Raw genomic sequence first — 22,299 nt, 5'->3', positions numbered from 1 at the left:
TCAAATGGTCTATTCCTGCCTCTATTTCTACTGGTCATAGAACCCCTACAGTGTGGAAACAGGCCATTTGGCCCAACAAGTCCATGCCAACCCTCCAAAAATTAACCCACCAGACCCATTCTCCTATCCTATTGCCGTACATTTACCCTGACTAATGAATCGTTGAATCCCTACAGTGTGGAAAGTGCCCCTTTGACCCAACAGGTCCGCACCAACCCTCAGAAGACTATCCCACCCAAACCCTTTCCCCATACTCTAATCTACCTAACCTATACATCCCTCAAGACTATGGGCAATCTGAGATGGCCAATTCACCTAACCTGCACATCTTTGGATTGTGAAAGGAAACCAGAGCATCCAAAGGAAACACATGCAGACATGGGGAGAATGTGCAACCTCCACACAGACAGTTGCCCGAGGTTGGAATCAAACCTGGGTCCCTGGCAGTGTGAGGCAGCACTGTTTATTGAGGTACACTATATTGAAAAAAGTTGATTTCATCGATAGTTACAGTGAATTATTTCAATTTTATTCATTCATTGAATGTGGGCATCGATGGCTGGCCAATGCTTATTGTCTAATGCAAATTGGCCTTGAGAAGCTGTAAGTTACCCACTTTCTGTACTGCTGTAATTCAGTGTGTTGCAGGTACACCCACAGTGCTGTAAGGGAGGGAGTTTGAAGATTGTGGCCCAGCAGCAGTGAGAAGCAGTAGAAAATTTCAAAATACCAAGAAATAAATTTCTCAGTCAAATTTCTAGTTCATTAGTAATAAACAAATTATGAAAATAACTGAATGAATATAGACAGCAAATAACCTGAGTTGAGCTGCAAACCAGTTTATCTTTCAGCACTTAGTCATTGGTGGATATAATATAGGATATATTACATGTGTGCTGAATTATTAATAATTATAGTTTAGGCAAGAGTCACTTATTATTTGATGAGCTAAACCTAACAAATACCCAACAGAAAGAGTAGAACATCTTATTAATACATGGATGAATAAAAGTTGGGTCTGTTGCATTATTTCCTAGCATTATGCTAGCCACAATTTGCGGAACATTAGAAGGATTACTTTGCCATTTGCAGAAGATTTGTTGAAGATTGACCTCTCCCAGGAAGCTTGAATCAGAAGTTCTCCATCATCTTAAGTATAGATGTCTTAAAGAACCTTCTTTTTTTTCAAACTTTATAAAGGAACAATTCCAGTCACACAAAAAAAAGCACTTCAAATGATCATGTAACAGTTTAGGGTGGATTTGGAGGGGTTCATTAAGATGATCCCTGGCATGGAGGGATTGTTTAATAGGCAAAAGCTAAACAGGTTAGGACTCTACTCATTGGAATTTAGAAGAATGAGAAAGTTCACATTGAAACATAGGATTATTAAGGGGTTGACATGGTAAGTGCTAAGAGCATGTTTCCCTGCATAGGGAGACTTGAGGGACAGAGGGCATAGTCTCAGAATTAAAGGGCATCAATTTAAGGCAAAGATGAGGAGGCATTTCTTCTCTGATAGGGTTATGAGTAGAGAGCTGAGGGCGGACTTCTTGTGTATATTTAAGGCTGAGATAGATAGATTCCTGATCAGTAGGGAAATCAATAGTTAGATGGTGAAGGAAGGAAAGTGGATATGAAGAATGTCAGATTAGGCATGATCCTACTGAATTGTGATGTAGGCTCAAGAGGCTGAATGGCTTGCTTCTGTGGGTGTTATGACAATTTGCAGGAAATGATGGCATGTGTGGTTCATGCCATCATTTGATGACATCCAAAGTTTTCCTGAGGCCCCTTTTGTGCCACTCTGTTGTGACCCTCACCACAGAAACAAGAGTTTGATTTTCTTATTGCCATTATCCTTTCAAAAAAAGACTTTGTGGTTTCAATGTCCTGGGTTGATACAGTTCAGGTCACTAATGCTACTGAGATTGGGCACAAAACGTTGCTGGAGATGTGGCAGTCATGAAGCGTATAGTTCCAAAAAAAGGTATAAATTAATAAATTACTTTTGGATTGAAGAGGATTGATGAGGGTTATACTCATCATTGATGTTGCCAACATGGCTCTTATCATGGTTTTTGGCATGATACCACATGACAGTCAGTTTGAAAAAATCCCACAGGACCCTGTAGAATGCAACAAGTTGAATACAAAAACTGGTTCAGTGACAGGAAATGAAGGGTAATTGGTGACATGTGTAATTTGTGACTGGAAGCCTTCTTCCATTGGGGTTCTGTAGTGCTCAGTACCAGGCCCTTGCTTTTTGCGGTATATATCAATAACTTAGATATCAACAGAAGAGCTGTGATCAAAACATTTGCAGAAGATACTGATTGCTACAACATTGTGGGCCTTTGTTTTTACTTGTCATAATCTAAGAAGTAGACATGGACCCCATAGTACTGAAAGTTTCAACAAATACCAATTACAGCTTTGGGTATATTGTAGATACAAGCACTTCAGTGTCTAGGCTGATATGAAACAATTCAGTCACAAATTGTTTCATGCTTCAATCAGCACATGATGTTTTGAGTGGGCCCAGTTAAGATGGAGAATAACACCTTTGTACTTTAAGGTCACATGCCATAATAAATTAATGGTATTAGGATCATGGCTCTTAAAGATATAGTCCATATTGACAGTGAGACCTAACACAATATACAAAATGCTCAATCACATGATCAAAAATAAATCCAATGGTTTAGTTAGTTAGGCAGATAAGTGGCAAATGGATTTCAACCCAAGGAAGTGCAATATGTCATTTTTTAAAAATCAAAAAAAGCAAAGAAATACACAATCAATGGAAGAATACTATGAGGTGTAGAGAAAATGAGGGACCATAGAGTAAATTTTCATAGATGGCTGATGGTAACAAGACAGTTCAATAAGTTTAGGAGGACATGTGGGATCTTGTTCGGCCTGGACAATCACGAACGCCAACCTCCCATCTATAGAATCCATCTACCAGGCCTGCTGTCAACAAAAGGCCATCAGTATTCTCAAAGGTCCATCCCATCCTGGCGATATTTTTCTACAACCTCTACCATCGGTGAGAAGATACAGAAGTCTGAACACATGCACCAGCCGGTTTCAAAACAGTTTCTACCCTACTGTTGTTAGAATACTGAATTGACTCACAAACTCTTAACATTTGCCTGCACCTGTGTTTTTGTTTTTGCCACTGTTTACCTATTATTTACTTAATTATGCTAAGTCTGTGATCTGCCTGTATTACTTGCAAGACAAAACCTTTCACTGTACCTTGGTACAAGGGACAATGAATCAATTCAATTCAATTCAATTCAATTCAATTCAATTTAATTCAATACCGGAAAGTGGGAGGAGGCTGAGAGGCTCAATTCTCAGCTGGCACAGACATGCTGGGCCAAGTAGCCTCGCATAGTGCCATAAATGTCCACGATTCTATGATTCTAAGACCAGTTTCCTCAAACAATGGTCTTTTAAGTGAGCTTTTCCAACTGCTTTTACTTAGGATTCAACAGAATACATAGCACAGAAAGAGGTCATATAAGTCAATCAGTCTGTTCTGGGCTTATATTCCATTTGAGCCACTTTCTTCATGAAGTCATAATCATAGGGTCATACAGCATGGAAATAGACCCATTGGCCCAAACAGTCATGCTGTCTATAATTCCAAACTAAACTAACCCCACCTATCTACACTTGGCCCATATCCCTCCAAACATTTCTTATTCATGGATTTATCCAATTGTCTTTTAGACATTATAACTGCACCGACATCCACAACTTCCCCTGGAAGTTCATTCCACACACGAAACAATTTCTGTGTACAAAAGTTATCCTTTGTATCTTTTTAAAATCTTTCTCCTCTCACCTTAAAAATGTTCCCCCAGTCTTGAAATGCCCAACCCTAGAGAAAGGACACCTGCCATTCAACTTCTCTGTATGTCTCATGATTTTAAAGACCTCTATAAGGTCACCTTTCAACCTCCTATGGTCCAGTGAAAAAGGTTTCAGACTATTCAGCCTCTCCTTATAACTCAAACTCTCCATTTCCATCAAAACCCTGGGAAATCTTTTCTCAATCCTCTCCAGTTTAATAATATCCTTCCTATAACAGGGAGACCAGAACTAGACATAGTATTCCAGAAAAGGCCTCATCAATGTTCAGTACAACATTGACATGATGCCCAATGCCTATGCTCAAATGTCTGAGCATGCTAAATGCCTTCTTAACCAACCTGTCAACATGTGATGCAAACTTCAAAGAATTATGAACCTGAACTCCTAGGTCTCTCTGTTTTACAACACTACTCAAGGCCCTACTTTTAATTGTATATGTCCCATTCTTGTTTGTTTTACCAAAGTGCAATGCCTCACATTTATCCAAATTCAACTCCATCTGCCGTCCCTCAGCCTATAGATCCAATTGATCAAGATAGATAGATAGAAGAATACAGCGCAGTACAGGCCCTTTGGCCCTCGATGTTGCGCCGATCCAAGCCCACCTAACCTACACTAGCCCACTATCCTCCATATGCCTATCCAATGCCCGCTTAAATGCCCATAATGAGGGAGAGTCCACCACTGCTACTGGCAGAGCATTCCATGAACTCACGACTCGCTGAGTAAAGAACCTACCCCTAACATCTGTCCTATACCTACTCCCCCTTAATTTAAAGCTATGCCCCCTTGTAATAGCTGACTCCATACGAGGAAAAAGATTCTCACTGTCGACCCTATCTAAACCCCTAATCATCTTATACACCTCTATCAAGTCACCCCTAAACCTTCTTTTCTCCAATGAAAACAACCCCAAGTGCCTCAGCCTTTCCTCATACGATCTTTCTACCATACCAGGCAACATCCTGGTAAACCTCCTCTGCACCCGTTCCAGTGCCTCCACATCCTTCCTATAGTATGGCGACCAAAACTGCACACAATACTCCAGATGTGGCCGCACCAGAGTCTTATACAACTGCAACATGACCTCAGGACTCCGGAACTCAATTCCTCTACCAATAAAAGCCAGTACACCATATGCCTTCTTCACCGCACTATTTACCTGGGTGGCAACTTTCAAAGATTTGTGTACATGGACACCAAGATCCCTCTGCTCATCCACACTACCAAGTATCCGACCGTTAGCCAGTACCCCATCTTTTTATTACTCTTACCAAAGTGAATCACCTCACACTTAGCTACATTGAACTCCATTTGCCACCTTTCTGCCCAGTTCTGCAGCTTATCTATATCCCGCTGTAACCTGCCACATCCTTCCTCACTGTCTACAACTCCTCCGACTTTCGTATCATCCGCAAACTTGCTCACCCAACTTTCTAACCCCTCCTCCAGGTCATTTATAAAAATGACAAACAGCAATGGTCCCAAAACAGATCCTTGCGGAACACCGCTAGTGACGGCACTCCAAGATGAACCTTTGCCATCAACTACTACCCTCTGTCTTCTTCCAGCCAGCCAACTCCTAATCCAAACCTCCAACTCACCCTCAATGCCATACCTCTGTATTTTTTGCAGTAGTCTACCATGGGGAACCTTATCAAATGCCTTACTAAAATCCATATACACCACATCTACTGCTTTCCCCTCGTCCACCTCCTTAGTCACCTTCTCAAAGAATTCAATAAGGTTTGTGAGGCACGACCTGCCCTTCACAAAACCATGCTGACTATCCTTGATCACATTATTCCTATCCAGATGTTCATAAATCCTATCCCTTACAATTCTCTCTAAGATTTTGCCCACAACAGTAGTGAGACTCACCGGCCTATAGTTACTAGGGTTATCCCTACTCCCCTTCTTGAACAAGGGAACCACATTTGCTAGCCTCCAATCTTCTGGCACTACTCCTGTAGACAACGAGGACATAAAAACTAAGGCCAATGGCTCTGCAATCTCCTCCCTTGCTTCCCAGAGAATCCTAGGATAAATGCCATCAGGCCCAGGGGACTTATCTATTTTCACCCTTTCCAGAATTTCCAACACCTCTTCTCTACATACCTCAAAGCCATCCATTCTACTTAATTGTGACTCAGTACTCACATTGACAACAATGTCCTGTTCCTGATTGAATACTGACGAAAAGTATTCATTCAGTGTCTCCCCAATCTCTTCAGCCTCCACACGCAACTTCCCACTACTATCCTTGACTGATCTCTTTGTAATCTCAGATAACCTTTTTTACTGTTCACTACATCACCAATTTTGGTGTCATCGTCAAACTTATTAACCATGCCTTCTCTATTCTTAACTAGATCACTTACATAAATGACAAACAAAAGTTAACTTAACACTGATTCCTTTGGAACACTACCAGTAACAAATCTTTCTTTACCTAAATTTATCATCATAGCATTCTATTCTATTCTCCCGCATAAACACATCTAGCTGCTCCTGAAATAAATCTACCATTTTGCATTGCATTCATGAGTTAGTACATGCCACATTCTCGTAATCTTAAGGAACAAAGAATTTTCTTCTAAATTTGCTACTTGATTTATCGTTTTATATTGATGCGCTTTCCCAGAAAAGGAAATATTCTTCTATATCCACTCTGTAATACCCTTTCATACTACAAGTTACCTCTATGAGGTCATCCCTCAGCTTTCTTCTTTTCAAGGGTAAAAAGACCCAGACTGTCAATCCTTTCCTGATGCATATATCTAGCATTTCTGAGTTTATCCTTAAAAATCTTCTCCGCACCCTTTCAATTGAAGGAAACAGTTACCATACCAATGTCATTGCCCTGCTTTCATGAACTTGGTTACAAATGAAGAAAGTTTCTCCTGCTCCCAGGTGGGAGACTAAGAAATAGTTAATGTTTCTTGGAAGAATCATCAAACTTCTTACAAACCCAAAGTTAAAAATCACACAACACCAGATTATAGTCCAACACTATATAGGACAAACAGGAAGACAGCTAACGATCCATATCCATGAACACCAACTAGCCACGAAACGACATGACCAGCTATCCTTAATAGCCACACACGCAGATGACAAGCAACATGAATTCAACTGGGACAACACTACTATTATAGGACAAGCCAAACAGAGAACAGCCAGGGAATTCCTAGAGGCATGGCACTCATCCACAGATTCAATCAATAAGCACATTGACCTGGACCCAATATACTGACCACTGCAGCGGACAGCTGGAACTGACAACCGGAAGCAGCAGATTCAAACCACTACAAATGGCGGAGAAAGGATCACAGAAGCGCTTCACAGGAGGCTCCCAAGCACTGAGGATGTCACCTAGACAGGGGATGAAACGTCTGCAACACAAATTCCCAGCTTGGTGAACAGAACTACAACAATGAGTACCCGAGCTACAAATCTTCTCACAGTCTTTTCCCTACGGTGAGTTCAAAACTAGGGGAATATTTTTAAGGTGAAAGGAGAATTATTTAAAAAGGACAAGAGGAGCAACTTTTTTATACAGAGTGATTCGTTTGTGAAATGAACTACTAGAGGAAGTGTTGGATGCAGGCACAGTTACAATATTTAAAAGACATTTGGATAAGTACATTTATAGGATAGCTTTGGAGAGATATGGGCCAAACACAGGTAAGTGGGACTAATTTGGTTTGGGAACATGGTCGGTGTGGACGAGTTGGACTGAAGGATCTGTTTCCATGTTCTATGACTCTATGATAGGATGGGACAGAATATAGACAAGCATAGACAAAGAGCAACAAATATGGTCAAAAGAGGAAATATGGTTTAAAAAAAAAGCACAAGAAAGGCTCTTTAGTAGAACAGACATACTATTCAGAATAAAACAATGAACTAATGACAAAAATAAAAGTTACTGGTCTGATCTCATAGCCATTACGTATAAATGGTTGCAAAAACATCAAAGCTGGGAACTAAATATTCAGGGGTATGTGACTTTTTGAGATACCAGCAATGAAGAAAGGATGCTGTGGTAGCTTTGTTAGTATGGGATGGAATAAATATGCTTGCAAGAAATGATTTTGATTGAAAGAATTGGAATCTATATAATAAGAGGAAGAAGAAACTGGTTTGAGTGGACTACAGATCCCTAACAATAGCTATACTTTAGGAGAGAGGATATATCAGAAGATAAAGAGGGTTTGCAGAAAAGGCAGTAGATTAACCATGGTTAATTTGAATCTTCATGTAGATTGGAAATGACAAATTGGCTAAGGTAGTCATGGGGCAAAATTCATACAGTGCATTCACAACAATTTTTTCTAAAATAATATATTGCAGATCCAACCAAGGACCAGACTATTTTATATTTGGTAATTTGAAATTAGGCAAGTTCAATAAATGATCTCAGAGTAAAAGATCGTTTTGAAAACAGTGACTATAACATGCGAGAGTTTAAAGTTCAGTTTTATAGGGAGAAATTGGGATGAGAAACAACAGTGCAAAACTTAAATAATGGCAATTACAAAGGAACAAGTGTAGAGTTAGCTGAAGGGGACTGGAAAAGGAGTTTTGCAGCTAATACAGTGAAGGAACAATGTGAGATGTCTAAGAAAAAAGCTAATGGCTCACAATTAAAATTTATTCCAGTGAGGAAGAAAGATTCTAGGAAGGGGATAAACAATGTTACTTCATCAGCAAAGTGAAGGATGGAATTAAATAGAAAGAAAAAGCATACCATGTGGCAAAGATTAATGGTTAGGAGGATTGGAAAAAATGTACAAACCAACAAAAGATGACCGAATGAATTTGGTAAATGAAATAAACTTGCAATTAATATCACGCTACACAATGGGAACTTCTTTATACATAAAAAAAAGGAAGAAGGAGGCCAAAGTAAACATAGCCCCTTTAGAGAATGAGGCAGTTAATAATAATGTGGGATCAGAAAATTACAGAGATGTCGAATAAGTGCTTTGTATCAGTGTTCACATATTCCAAAAAAATACTAAATAATTAAGGAGGCAAAAACATGAGAGGAAATGCATACGCTAACTGTCACTCAAGGAAAAGTACTAGAGAAACAAATGGAACTAAAAGCTAATAGGTCCACTGGAACTGATGGGATGCATCCGAGGATACGAAGTAAAGTAGCTTCAGAGATATTAGATGAATGGGGAGTAATCTTCCAAGAATCCTTATATTCTGGAAAAGTCCCATATGATTGAAAACTGACAAGAAAGCACCTTCATTCAATAAAAAAAAGGAAGCAATAAATGCAACAATCCACCAATTTAGTTGACATTTATTGTTGGGAAAATAATAGGGTCTATTGTAAAGAATGTAATAGCAAAGCATTTAGAAATATGTATTATATGAAGTAGAGTCTGCATGACTTCATCAAGACAATATCATGCCTGACAAATTTATTAGAATTCTTTGAGGAAGTAACAAGCAGGATAAATTAAGACGAAGTGGTGGATGTAATATATTTGGATTTCCACAAGGCACTTGATAAGATACCATACATTAGGCAATTTAATAAGATAAGCGTCTTCTGAATGGGCTGTAGCACCTAAGAATGGTTACAGGATTGGCTAACTAATAGGAGACAGAGTGGGGTAAAGGGGGCATTTTAAGGATCGTAACCTATGATTAGTAGAGTGCCACAGGAATCAGTGTTGGGGGTCATAATAGTTCACATGATAGGTTGAGTAAAGTGAATGTAATTTCACTAGGTTTGCAGATGACACAAAAATAAATACATAGAATCCCAACAGTGTGGAAAGAGACCATTTGGCGCAACAAGTCCATACTGACCCTTTGAAGACTAACCCACTCAGACCCATTCCACTACATTTCCCCAGACTAATGCACTAACCTACACATCCCTGAACACTATGGGCAATTTACCTAACCTGTACATCTTTGGAATGTGGGAGAAAACCAGAGCACCTGGAAGAAGCCCACTCAAACACAGGGCAAATGTGCAAACTCCACACAGACAGTCACCCAAGGCTGGAATTGAACCTGGGTCCCTGGCGCTGTGAGGCAGCAGTGCTAACCACTGAGCCATCATGCCACCCCCAAATTGTCCAACTTTTCCAGAATGATCTGAGATGCCTTGTGTAGATTCATAGTCACCAATCTTACTTATTGGTATTAGTCGAGGTTACTCTTATTATATGTGGAAAGATGACTTCACAAAATCTTCAGTAGAAGACACGTTTACTTTTGATTAAAACCAAATGTTTATTCCATAGTATTTGTAATTGATAGCTACACTGCATCTAAAATCCATGATAGACTCTTGTGCAATTAGGAGGCTGAATTTAAGAGTAGGTGCACATTTTTATTAGCTACATTTGCTTAGCACAGGAAACTGGCCTTGCAACTTACAACAACAACTGAAACACACAAGATCAAACTAGGTAGCTCCTCCCAGGATCCGCTCTGCATTTCCTGATGGTGATGTCAGTTAGCCCTTTCAGGTAGTAGCTACCTTAAACAATAATAAGATGGGCAAAGAAGATAGTGTGAGAATAGTTTGGATTTAAAAGACAATCCAGGACATTATTATGATATTATTGGCAAATCTGTTATTGCAGGAGTCGTGGACCAATTAAAGTTCAAAATGAGCATCTATTTATGGAAGCAGAGGGCATAGTTGAGTTATTCATTTAGTACTGTACATTTTTTTTCGAATCGAACAAGGGAATTTTCCAATGATAGTCAACAAGTAGGATGTCAAGGCACTTGTGGCACTGTGGTAGTGTTCATACCTGTAAACCAGGAGACCTTGCTTCAAATTCTACCTGCTCCAGTAATGTGTAAATGCATCCCCAAGGAGGCTGATTAGAAAATAGATATTAAACATAAGCAGACAGATTATTAGATTAAACAGGGAGAGAATCTACTAGAAAGTTTGGTAATATTTAAAGTCATGTGGCCCTCTTTTGTGCTCCTAAGTCTAGTAGAAAAACATGAGAGATTGAATATTTTACATCCTTATTTAAAAAGGGGGTATGGATAAAGTTGGTAATTGCCCCCAGCCAATTCATTATCAGTGATGCGAAATTGTCTAGAGGCAATAATCTGTGAAAATGTTAACACTTGACAACATTTAAAATGTTAAATGTGGATAATAATTATCAATGAACAATAGTCAGTGGTAGCAAATTATTGCAGATGCTAGAATCTGTACTGAAAATAACAAATGCTGGAGATCACAGCGGGTCAGGCAGCATCCATGGAGAGAGAGCAAACTAACAATTTGAGTTTAGATGACTCTTCGTCAAAATAGGATAGCTGTTTTGTTTACTGAAATGTATTGTTTTCCAATTTCCTGTTACGTATCTCCTCTGTTATGTGCAACTCTTTAGTGCATTGTGGTGTGTCTGTGTTACAGTCTTGTGGGCAGTGGCAATGCAGACAATATTTTAGTAAAATATGCCATTCACTGTGTACTCTCAATGCCTCTTTGAGTGAATTACTACTGTCTATTAAACAATCTAACAAGGACTCCAATCTGCCCTTGTTAGTTATCAAGTGAGTAAATAACAAATGCTCTGACTAAATTTGAAAGTCTCAGCCATTTTCTCCGGTTCTTATCACAAACTCTGATTTCTCTGATTCCATCCACCTCTTTAGCAACCATCTAAGGCTGAACCAGACTATCCAAAACTTTGGTGCTGTATTTGATTCTAATTTAAGTTGACCTTTTGAATGTCTGCTGGTGCCTCTAAAACTGCCAGTTTCCAGTTCCGTAACATTGGTCTTCTATATTTCTGCCTCATCTCTATTGCAGTTGTAATCCTCATTCATGCCTTTAGTATACCTAGACTTAATGAACACAATCTTGGCCAACCTCCCACAATCTGCTGACCATGTTGGAACTCACAGCAAATAGCATTCACCCATTTCATCCATCATTCAGATACTCATTATGCAACACTCACTCCTGTTCATACAACACTACAAAATTAGCATTCTTGTCCCAGTTTTCAAATCCCTCAAGGCCTGACCCTTTCCTACGTCTTTAATCTCACCAGCAGCCCCTCATCTCTCCCCATTAATTGGATGAAGCTTCAATTTCTCAAACCTTAAGCTCTAGAATGTCTTTTGCATATTTCTGCACCTGCTTTCTTTCTTTAAAATATTCTTTGAAACCTGCTTCTTCTACCAAGTTTTTGAGCATCTGCCTTAATATCACCATATGTGGTTAGATATTGCAATTTGTTTTATAATTCTCCTGTGAAGGACCTTGGGGTGGTTTCTTAGATACCACCTTTCAAACAGACAGATGCCACCATGTAGAAGGACAAAGGCAGCAAATACATGGGAACGCTATCATCTCAATGGCCCCTCAAAGGCACTCAGTATCCTGATTAGAAAACACAACACCATTCCATCAGTGTTGCTGGGTCAAAATCCTGGAATTTCCTCCCTAAAGGCATTATGGGTCTTCTTACAGAAATTGGACTGCATCAGTTCAAGAAGGCAATTAATCATCACCTTCTCAGGGGATCGATGGATAGATAATTAATGCTAACCTAGCCATTGAAGCCCACTTCCTCTGAATGATTTTTTTAAAAATCAGCATTTCAAAACTGGATGAGATCAAACTGGCACTGGGGACAAATATTTCCATAAATCTGAAGCCAGAATTGGCCACTGGGTTGCAAATTTCACTGAGGTATCTTCACTGTCTACAGCATTGAATATACCTTGAGTTTTGTACATATCCTGGCCATATCGTTTGGCCTTAAAGTAAGACAGGATGTGTTTTACGTAAAATTGACATGATAAACAAAAGATGAAAAGGAACAGTTGACAAACTTGATGATACCATCTAGGAGAAAGTTAAAAATCACACAACACTGGGTTATAGTCCAACAGGTTTAATTGGAAGCACTAGCTTTCGGAGTGCTGCTCCTTCATCAGGTGGAAACCACCTATAATCTGGTGTTGGACTATAACCTGGTGTTGTATGATTTGTAATTTTGTATACCCCAGTCAACACCAGCATCTCCAAATCTAGGAGAAAACAAGGACAGCAGATGCTGGAGATCAGAGTCAAAATGTCTGGCACTGGAAAACCACAGCCAGTCAGGCAGTATCTGAGGAGCAGGAGAGTCAATGTTTTAATCATATGCTTTTCATCCCGATGAACAGCTTATGCTCAAAACATTGACTGTCCTACTCCTTGGATGCTGCCTGACTGGCTGTGCTTTTCCAGTGCCACACCTTTTGAAATGTGATGATATTTAAATCTAAGATGTTTTATCAGAGTGATCATGACCACCACCCAGATGAAGCTATGTTAGGAATCAGGAAACTTGGAATCAAGCTAAATATAGAAAAATACACTGTGACGGTGTCAGAATGTCAGTTATTTAGAATGTTACAAACAGCTAGTGGATTGAAAACAGATTCGAAAAAATGTCTGAAATAGAGATTCCAAAAGGCAAGAAAGAGCTGAGAAATTTCCTTAGCTTGATCCAATATATTATGTATTCCATAGTTCAAAAGTCAGGATGCACAAGAAACTCACTGGAGCTAGTAAAAGGAGATGTCGAATACCAAGTGGTATGCAAGTGGTATGCAAGAGAACAACTCTGTCATAGCACAGAGAGAAGCATGTCACTCCACAAATGGCTGCTTCAGTGAAACGACTGGGAGCAATCATGATACAAGAGAAGAAATCACCAATATTTGCTTTCAGAATTCAAACATTAGCTGAGAGCAATATAGCAATTCAAAATGAGAGTTCTTGGTAGTCACTTATGGCTGTGACAAATTCTATCTATATCACTATGGGAAAAAGATCATAGTTAAAGAGTGATCACGATATATTGTAGCAAGCTGATCTACAAGGAAAGTTTATATAAGGCATCAGGAAAGCTGCAAATGGCTTGAGGTTTCAGTGTCATGATCTCACTCTCAAATACCAGCCATAAGGACAAATAGTGCTAGTGGGCGCCTTATATCTGTTGTCACCACAGGAAAAAATATAAAAGAGAAAATATCAACATTAAGATCATCACTTGCCAAGTGTAACACCATCAAAATTGAGTCAAATTAGAGATGAGATCAACAAAGACAAACAGATGGTCTCTCAGCAAATGATCCTGAGATGGTTTGATATGATATAGCCAACATTGCCTGAAGACTGCATATTACTCAGATAAAAATCACACAACACCAGGTTATAGTCCAACAGGTTTAATTGGAAGCACACTAGCTTTCGGAGTGACGCTCCTTCATCAGGTGATTGTAGAGGGCTTGATCGTAACACAGAATTTATAGCAAAAATTTGCAGTGTGATGTAACTGAAATTATACATTGAAGAATTGATTGTTAAGCCTTTCATCTGTTAGAATACAGAAACTATCACTGTATTCTAACAGATGAAAGGCTTAACAGACAATCAATTCTTCAATGTATAATTTCAGTTACATCACACTGCAAATTTTTGCTATAAATTCTGTGTTACGATCGAGCCCTCCACAATCACCTGATGAAGGAGTGTCGCTCCGAAAGCTAGTGTGCTTCCAATTAAATCTGTTGAACTATAACCTGGTGTTGTGTGATTTTTAACTTTGCACACCCCAGTCCAACACCGGCATCTCCGAATCATATTACTCAGATAGTGGAAGATAGTGTGCTGCTAATTGACTTTCAGAGGAATCATACAGTGCATGAAGAATTCCTCCAGAAGATAAATGAAGACAACATGCAAGTGACTCAAATATAATTGGATAAACATCTATAAAGACATTGAAGCAGTATTATCTACATGCAATGTGTGCCAGAAGCATAGAATTACTCAGCTGAAAGAGGAAATGATTGTCATATAAAGGTCAGAAAAAGGTAATACTGAGGTGTGCCTAAAACACCACCTACTATGACAATGTCATACGAAGTTGCTTGAAAAGCTTCAGATCTTGGGAGAATGAAGCATATTGTCATAAAGGCTTCATGCTTCATATTTTATGAGGATTTGAGTTTTGAAGGTTTGGAGAAAGAATGTATTGATTTCAAGTTCTGTGGAGATACCTGAACTATAAATTTGAAGGAGTCAAGGAAAGATCATTGAAATAAAAACAAAATACTACAGTTACTGGATATCTGAAATAAGAATAGAAAATGCTAAGAAACGTAACAGATCTGGCAGCATCTATGGAGAGTGAAAGAAAGTTAACATTTCAAATCTAGAAATCACAGAAATCATAGAATTCCTACATGCAGAAAGAGGACATCTGGCTCCTCAAGTCCTGCATCGGCTCTCTGAAGAGAATCCTACCCAGACCAATCCCCCTATCTGCATAACCCCGCATTTATTATAAATAACCTTGCCAGTCTGCATATCATAGACACTACAGAGCAATTTCTCATGGCCAACCCACCTAACATGCACATGTTTTGAACACCTCTGTGCTATGGTTGTCTTGTTCAAGTAGTTTTCTTTTTTCCTGGAGATTGTTTGATTTTAATTTCGAAAAAAAAAACTGTCTGTACAAAGGATTGGCCACCCATCTTTCTCCTGTTCCAGAAACCCCTTGATGTATGTCCAATGGGAGGAGAGGCATCCTAATGTCGTACTTATTATACATACTTACGCATTCACAGGAGCTGTCAAATTGGCTGCCTGTGTTACAGGTTATTTAAATGACAGAATATTGCTGTGAGAAAAGGGACATAGTGTGAGTCCCCCCAACTATCCTGTATGTTAAAGCACCTGTCAGAACAGAAGTATGGCTCCGGATTTCTGAAGGAGCTCTGATCAGAACTTTCAGTCAGAAATGCAGAGCTCTTTCTAACATTGGAAAAAAGGGAATAGATTGGCAATCTGAGTGTTATTGCTATTGCTTGAAAAATACCTCAAGCTACCAAAGGCGATCTGTACAGCATAAGTCTGGGAACTGTCATGACTTTCACCTGGCCACTTTTAGAAGTGCAAGGGACAGACAGCTCTGGGAATTCCTTTAACCTAGTCAGATGCCAACACAACGTCTATTGGTCCTTGTCCAAAGTCGATCTGAAGACCAAGGTTGCTGATTGTTACCTTAGATGATAACCTCTGTCTAATAGTCAACCATAAATGCAGTGAGGTATAAGGATTTGCTAGATTCACCTTTGAACAAACCTTTTCATCTGGGACATATTAAAGCTTGGATTTGGGAGCACAACTGCAAAACAGTCTGGCCATAGTGCCTCGCATATTCATGGCCTGGTGCACAACAAAAAAGTTTGAAATATCTTGAAATACAGTCACAGGTTTTACAATTAACTCTCAATCATCATCATAGTATTAATGGTGGCAATGGAACATCATTGATAGGATGATCCAATAATCAGGTATTTATTAAGTACTTTGCACTGGGCTTAGTTGAACAGATGGGTACTGGAGAGGATATGAATCCTGAAGTGATTGTAAGTGAGATAAAAACTATTAGATGGATTAAGGACAAATGTTGCAACAGATCCACCTTTCCATTTGTAACTTCAGTGTATTACATGCCAGTAACTCATTTCATATGTCGAATGAGGTCTGACCTCAGATGGTTTGTACTGGTTGTGTAACTCAAGCAAATCTAATGTTTTGACTATCTCCATACCAGCACTAGAAAATCTACAGTTTGCATGTTTAATACCATCATCCACCAGCTATCATCCAAGAAGTTCTTTGACGGTGAATCAACACTATCACTTCCTCAGGTTTTAGGTTGGATTTAGAAAATGGTTATTTACTGGCTAAATAATTCATTATTATTTTTGCAGTAAATCCTAAATAAAATAGATTACTGTCCTAATCCTGTATCGACTTTTTAAACTTATGAGCTGACGGAATGAAAACAGAATCTAAATATACTTTGCCCATCTGTCATAGTTGAATTATTAGGTCTCCTGAAGCTCCGATTGTGGATTATTGAAAAACCATCATTTCTGATCCCACATTACATTTGCAATAAATTTCAAAACCAATCTGATTTTTCCAGAGATTAGGGAGAAATGTGTCTGTGCAGTGTTGATTGACTAGGGCACGTGACATTGTAAATATCAAACCTGCACTGTCCAAGTAAATTCCTTTTTTGATATTGCTGAGGAAAACCTGGCTGCAGAGACAGTGACACATGAGAAATGATGTAACTATGCACAGCCATGCAAATTAATGTCTTCAAAAACTCCGTACCTTCCTACCACCCTCATACACTGCCCTTCACCATGTTATTTTATAGAGGATGGAAGATGTGGGCAGCTAATTTGAAGATTATGAAGGAACACATGATCAAAGAGATATTTGCTGGGAGAAGGAATGAGTGGATGTCACTCTAGGCTAGTATGGTGGTCAAGGAGGCATTGAAGAAATTGAGCATGCAATGGTATGGTTTCTGGTGATGCTACAGAGTGCAAGGTACACCTCTGGCAGCTCTCTGCAATATCTGTTCTGGTTGTTATGGAGAAGAGGGATGGTAATGCCCTTAGCATGCAGCAAGGGTTCAAATTGGCATCTCAGCCAGCTAAACCACTGATACATCAACAAGACCCAGAATTTGGTCAAATGAGAGAGAAAGCAATGTTGTTGATGATCATAGAGTCATAGAGTAATACAGCACGGAAACAGACCCTTTGGTCCAACTTGTCAATGCTGACCAAGTTTCCCAAACTAAACTAGTCACACTTGCCAGCATTTGGCCAATATCCTTCTAAACCTTTCCTATTCATGTACCTGTCCAAATGTCTTTAAAATGTTGGAACTGTATCTGCATCTATCACTTCATCTGGCAAGTTATTCCACACATGAACCATCCCCTGTGTGAAAATGTTGGCCCTCAGATCCCTTTTAAATCTTTCTCTTACCTTAAAAATAAGCTGTCCAGTTTTGAGCTCCCTACCCTAGGGAAACGACCTTTTGCTATTCACTCTATCTCTACTCCTCATGATTTTATATGCCTCTACAAGGTCACTCCTCAATCTACTAACTCCAGTGAAAAGATTCCCAGTCCATCCTTATATGTCAAACTCTCCAGTACCTGCAAAATCCTGGTAAATCTTTTCTGAACCCACACCAATTGAATAATATCCTTCCTACAGGAGGGCAATCAGAAACGTACACAGTATTCCAGACATGGCCTCACCAACTATCCTGTACACCTGCAACATGACATCCCAACACCTATACTCAATGATCTGATCATGCTAAATGCATTCATAACCACCCTGTCTACCCGTAACACAACTTTCAAAGACCTGAAACCCTAGGTCTACAACACAACTCAAGGCCCTACCATTAACCATTTAAGTCCAGCCATTGTTCGCTTTACCTTGCATTTATCCAAATTAAAAACCATTTGTCTTTCCTAAGCCCTTTTGCCTGATTGATCCCTTTGTAATCTTAGATAACCTCTTCATGATAACCTATCAATTTTGGAGATTTGCACATCAACTGTCTAATCTTTCTGGCCTGATTCTAGCCCACTGCTGGCCAATGATGGTCCTGACTCTACACTAGTCGCTAACATTGACAGATGGCTGGTCAAGTAGTGTCAAATTAAGGCCCCTCTTTTACTCTCTTTCGTTTGCTTTTCCCATGGCTCTTTGGAAGCTGTGAAAGCATCAGTTGTTGCCTATTTGAAAACACTAAAGTAGCAGGAGAAAGTGAGGACTGCAGATGCTGGAGATCAGAGTCAAAAAGTGTTGTACTGGAAAACCACAGCAGGTCAGGCAGCATCTGGAGAGCAGGACAGCTGCTATTTCGAGCATAAGTTTTTCATTAGGAATGTGGAGGGAGCAAGGGGGCTGAGAGATAAATGGGAGGGGTGTGTTCTGGAAGCAAGGTAGCTGAGAATGCAATAAGTAGATGAAGGTGGGGGGTGATGGTGATAGGTCGGAGTGGAGAGTGGAGCAGATAGGTGGGAAGGAAGATGGGCAGATATGACAGTCCAAGAGAGCAGTGCCGAGTTCGAGGGTTGGATCTGGAACAAGGTGGGAGGAGCGGAGATGATGAAACTGGTGAAATCTACACTGATTCCACGTGGTTGGACTGTCCCAAGGCAGAAGATGAATGTGTTCTTCTTCCACTCATCGGGTGGCTAGGATTTGGTGGTGGAGGAGGCCCAGAACTTGAATGTCCATGGCGGAGTGGGAGTGGGTTTTGAAGCTGTCGGCTACAGGGCGATGGGGTTGTTTAGTGCCTGTGTCCTAAAGATATTCTGTGAAACATTCTGCAAGTCATCCAGACCAAAGGGTTGCCATAACCACCTGCATGGGCCCCAGCTATGCCTGGCTCTTCGTCGGGTACGTGGAACAGTCCATCCTCCGCAGTTACATTGGCACCATTCCCCAAATTTTCCTCTGTTACATCAATGACTGTATCGGCACCACCTCGTGCTCCCATGAGGAGGTTGAACAGTTCATCAACTTCACAAACACCTTCTACCCTGACCTCAAGTTCACCTGGACCATCTTGGACAGCTCCCTCCCCTTCCTGGATCTCTCCGTCTCCATTTCCAGTGACCAACCCAACATGGACATCTACTTCAAACCCACCGACTCCCACTGGTATCTGGACTACACCTCCTCCCAACCTCCTTCCTGTAAAAACCCTATCCCTTACTCCAAGTTTTTCCACCTCCACTGCATCTGCTCCCAAAAGGATCAGTTCCACTCCAGAACATCCCAGATGGCCTCCTACGTCAGGGATTGCAATTCTCCTCTTGTCTGGTCAACTATGCCCTCCAGTGCATCTCCTCCATTTCCCCCACCTCCACCCTTGAACCACACCCCTACAACTGCAACAAGGATAAAACTGCCCCGGTCCTCATCTTCCACCCCACCAATCTCCAGATACAATGCATCATCCTCTGCTATTTCTGCCACCTACAGTCAGACCCCACCACCAGAGATATATTTCCCACCCCACCCCTTTCGGTATTCTGCAGAGACCATTCTCTCCATGACACCCATGTCAGGTCCACGACCCCCCACCAACCCGCCCTCCACTTCCAGCACCTTCCCTTGTCACCGCAAGAGGTACAAAACATGTGCCCACACCTCCCCCTCACCTCTAACTAAGGCGCCAAAGGATCTTTCTATATCCGACAGAGATTTTCCTGCACTTTCAAACACCCCATGTACTGTGTCCATTGTCCTCGATGTAGTCTCCTCTACAATGGGGAGACAGGATGGCAACTTGTTGAACGTTTCAGAGAAAGCTCCAGGACACATGAACTAAACAACCCCACTGCCCTGTGGCCGACCACTTCATGTTCAACTTTAGGAAAGATCTTTTATTTTTAAACTGTGCCCCCTAGTCTTAGATCTCTACATAAATGGAAACATTCTCTCAGTGTCCAACCTGTCAAATGTCCAGAATATGACCTTGAGGTTATGTCAGTAGTGCTGACAAAATATTAATGATCACATCACATCTCACACCCATCAACTGGCTACCTCTCACACTGTTCAATGCATCCCATCTCCATCACTCACCCAGGTGAAGGTGGCCCACAGAAGGACAAAAAGCTAGATAGCCAGCAGAGGACTAGGATGCACTTGCATCCTTTCAGTGCCGTCAAGAAGATAGAATAACAAAATGCTGTGAATCCATTGAAGATGATGGCAAATCACTGTCCAATGCCCCCTCTCCACTAACAGCTAACACCTTACCCTGAAAGGTATCATTAAGAGGAAATCGCATGACTTTAGAACTCCTTTCTTCAGGAATGAGGGTGAGGGGAGGCAAGGGGGCTGAGAGATAAGTGGGAGGAGGGTGGGGGCGGTGGTGAAGGTAGCTGGGAATACTGCCTTCTTAGATGAAGGTGGGGGATTATGGTGCTACGTCGGAGCAGAGGGTGGAGTAGGTAAGTGGGAAGGAAGATGGTGGGGCCGGGGGAAGGTAACTGGGATGCAATAGGTAGATGAAGGTGGGGGATGATGGTGATACATTGGAGCAGAGGGTGGAGTGGATAGATGGGAAGGAAGATGGACAGGTAGGACAGTTCAAGAGGGCGGTGCTGAGTTGTGGGATAAGCTGGGGAGAGGAGAGATAAGGAAACTGATGAAATCGACATTGATTCCTAGTGGTTGGAGGATCCCAAGGCAGAAGATGAGGTGTTCATCCTCTAGATGGGTGGCTAGGATTTGACGGTGGAGAGGCCAATGACTTGCATATCCTTATCTGAGTGGAAGGGAGAGTTGCATTTTCACCGTTCCTGTGACAGATTTCCATGATATTTAAGTAATATAATTATTGCCAGTAAGAATGGAAAATAACATTGAATTTATAACTCTCAGTTTCATCTTCATGTTGGAAATGCCATACTGACTTCTGAAAATTGTTTGGCTGCCTGTCCCTTGCCCTGGCTAAGCATGACTAACAGTCAACAGGTTGGCAGTGCTCCCAATGCATCCAGACGTTTGGTATTTCCAGCCCTCACTACACCCAATTCCCTTTACACCCACTGGGTGACTTTAAAATTCTTTCTGTGTTCTCCACAAGGAATAATGGGGAGTGGGATAGGTGGCAAAATAAATAGCAACTGAAAACTCCACCATTAATAGCTGATGTGTATTATAGCATTCCAATGATGACAAACATCTCACTGGCAGACTAAGATAGCTCTGGTGACAAAGGTGAATGAAAAGTAATTGCTAGAGAAATTTGTCTGATGGGAAAGTCAATGAAGATATGTTGATGGGTGTGGAAAGATACAGGTTGATTTTGTCTTTTTGACTGCATGCTTGCCTGAGTTGGACATGTTTGAATCTGCTTCCTTTTCTGGTGTTTTTAGTGAATATGTTGGCTTGTCTGTTTAAGTATGAAGATTAATGGGAATATCTAGTTTGTTTAGTTCTCCAGTTAGAAATAAAGCAGACGAGGTAACAGCAGCTGGAGCTGACACAACCTAGCATTAAATATACAGCGACCAATATCCTCTGACTCACACTACAGATTCTAATCAGTGCTGAATCAAGTCTGCTGATAGGTTGGTGAGATTATCAACTAGTATGCTGGAGAGGCCATAGATATATCCCTGGTCACTGCTGTTTTAACTGCACTCAGGTGGGAGAGAATAAGAATCTTACGGTTGACCTCAAAATCACTGGACAAGGAAGAAAAGTTCATTCAATCAGGGATTTCTACCCTCAAACTCTATCCAAAGACCATTACCTGAAGTTATGCACATATGACTTCTTGATGAGAACATAATCACTTTTGCCTTTGATTGTCTATGGGATTGCAGTTATCACTGACTGGTAAAAAATTAGACAAGATGGAAGAAAACTATCTGGCATCTGGGTCTGCATTGCAGCAAGGGGGTAAACGGTTTCAGAAGCACAGTGAAAAGGATTGTGGTGGGGAAAATAAATACGACACAGATACAGAAAAGG

The 22,299-nt window shown here is 40.6% G+C and overlaps 1 pseudogene; it reads left to right on the top strand.

Moving 5' to 3' along the window:
* The first annotated feature begins 19,171 nt into the window (after positions 1–19,171).
* Positions 19,172–20,140, top strand: LOC148150162 (uncharacterized; annotated as a pseudogene).
* Positions 20,141–22,299: the final 2,159 nt, after the last annotated feature.

The sequence above is a fragment of the Chiloscyllium plagiosum genome, unplaced genomic scaffold, assembly GCF_037043375.1.
Source record: "Chiloscyllium plagiosum isolate Xiang-an unplaced genomic scaffold, Cpla_swu_hap1 HiC_scaffold_4, whole genome shotgun sequence".
NCBI classification, from domain to species: Eukaryota; Metazoa; Chordata; class Chondrichthyes; order Orectolobiformes; family Hemiscylliidae; genus Chiloscyllium; species Chiloscyllium plagiosum.
The sequence above is the reverse complement of the archived record's forward strand: the minus strand, read 5'-3'. Positions and strand labels throughout refer to the sequence as shown.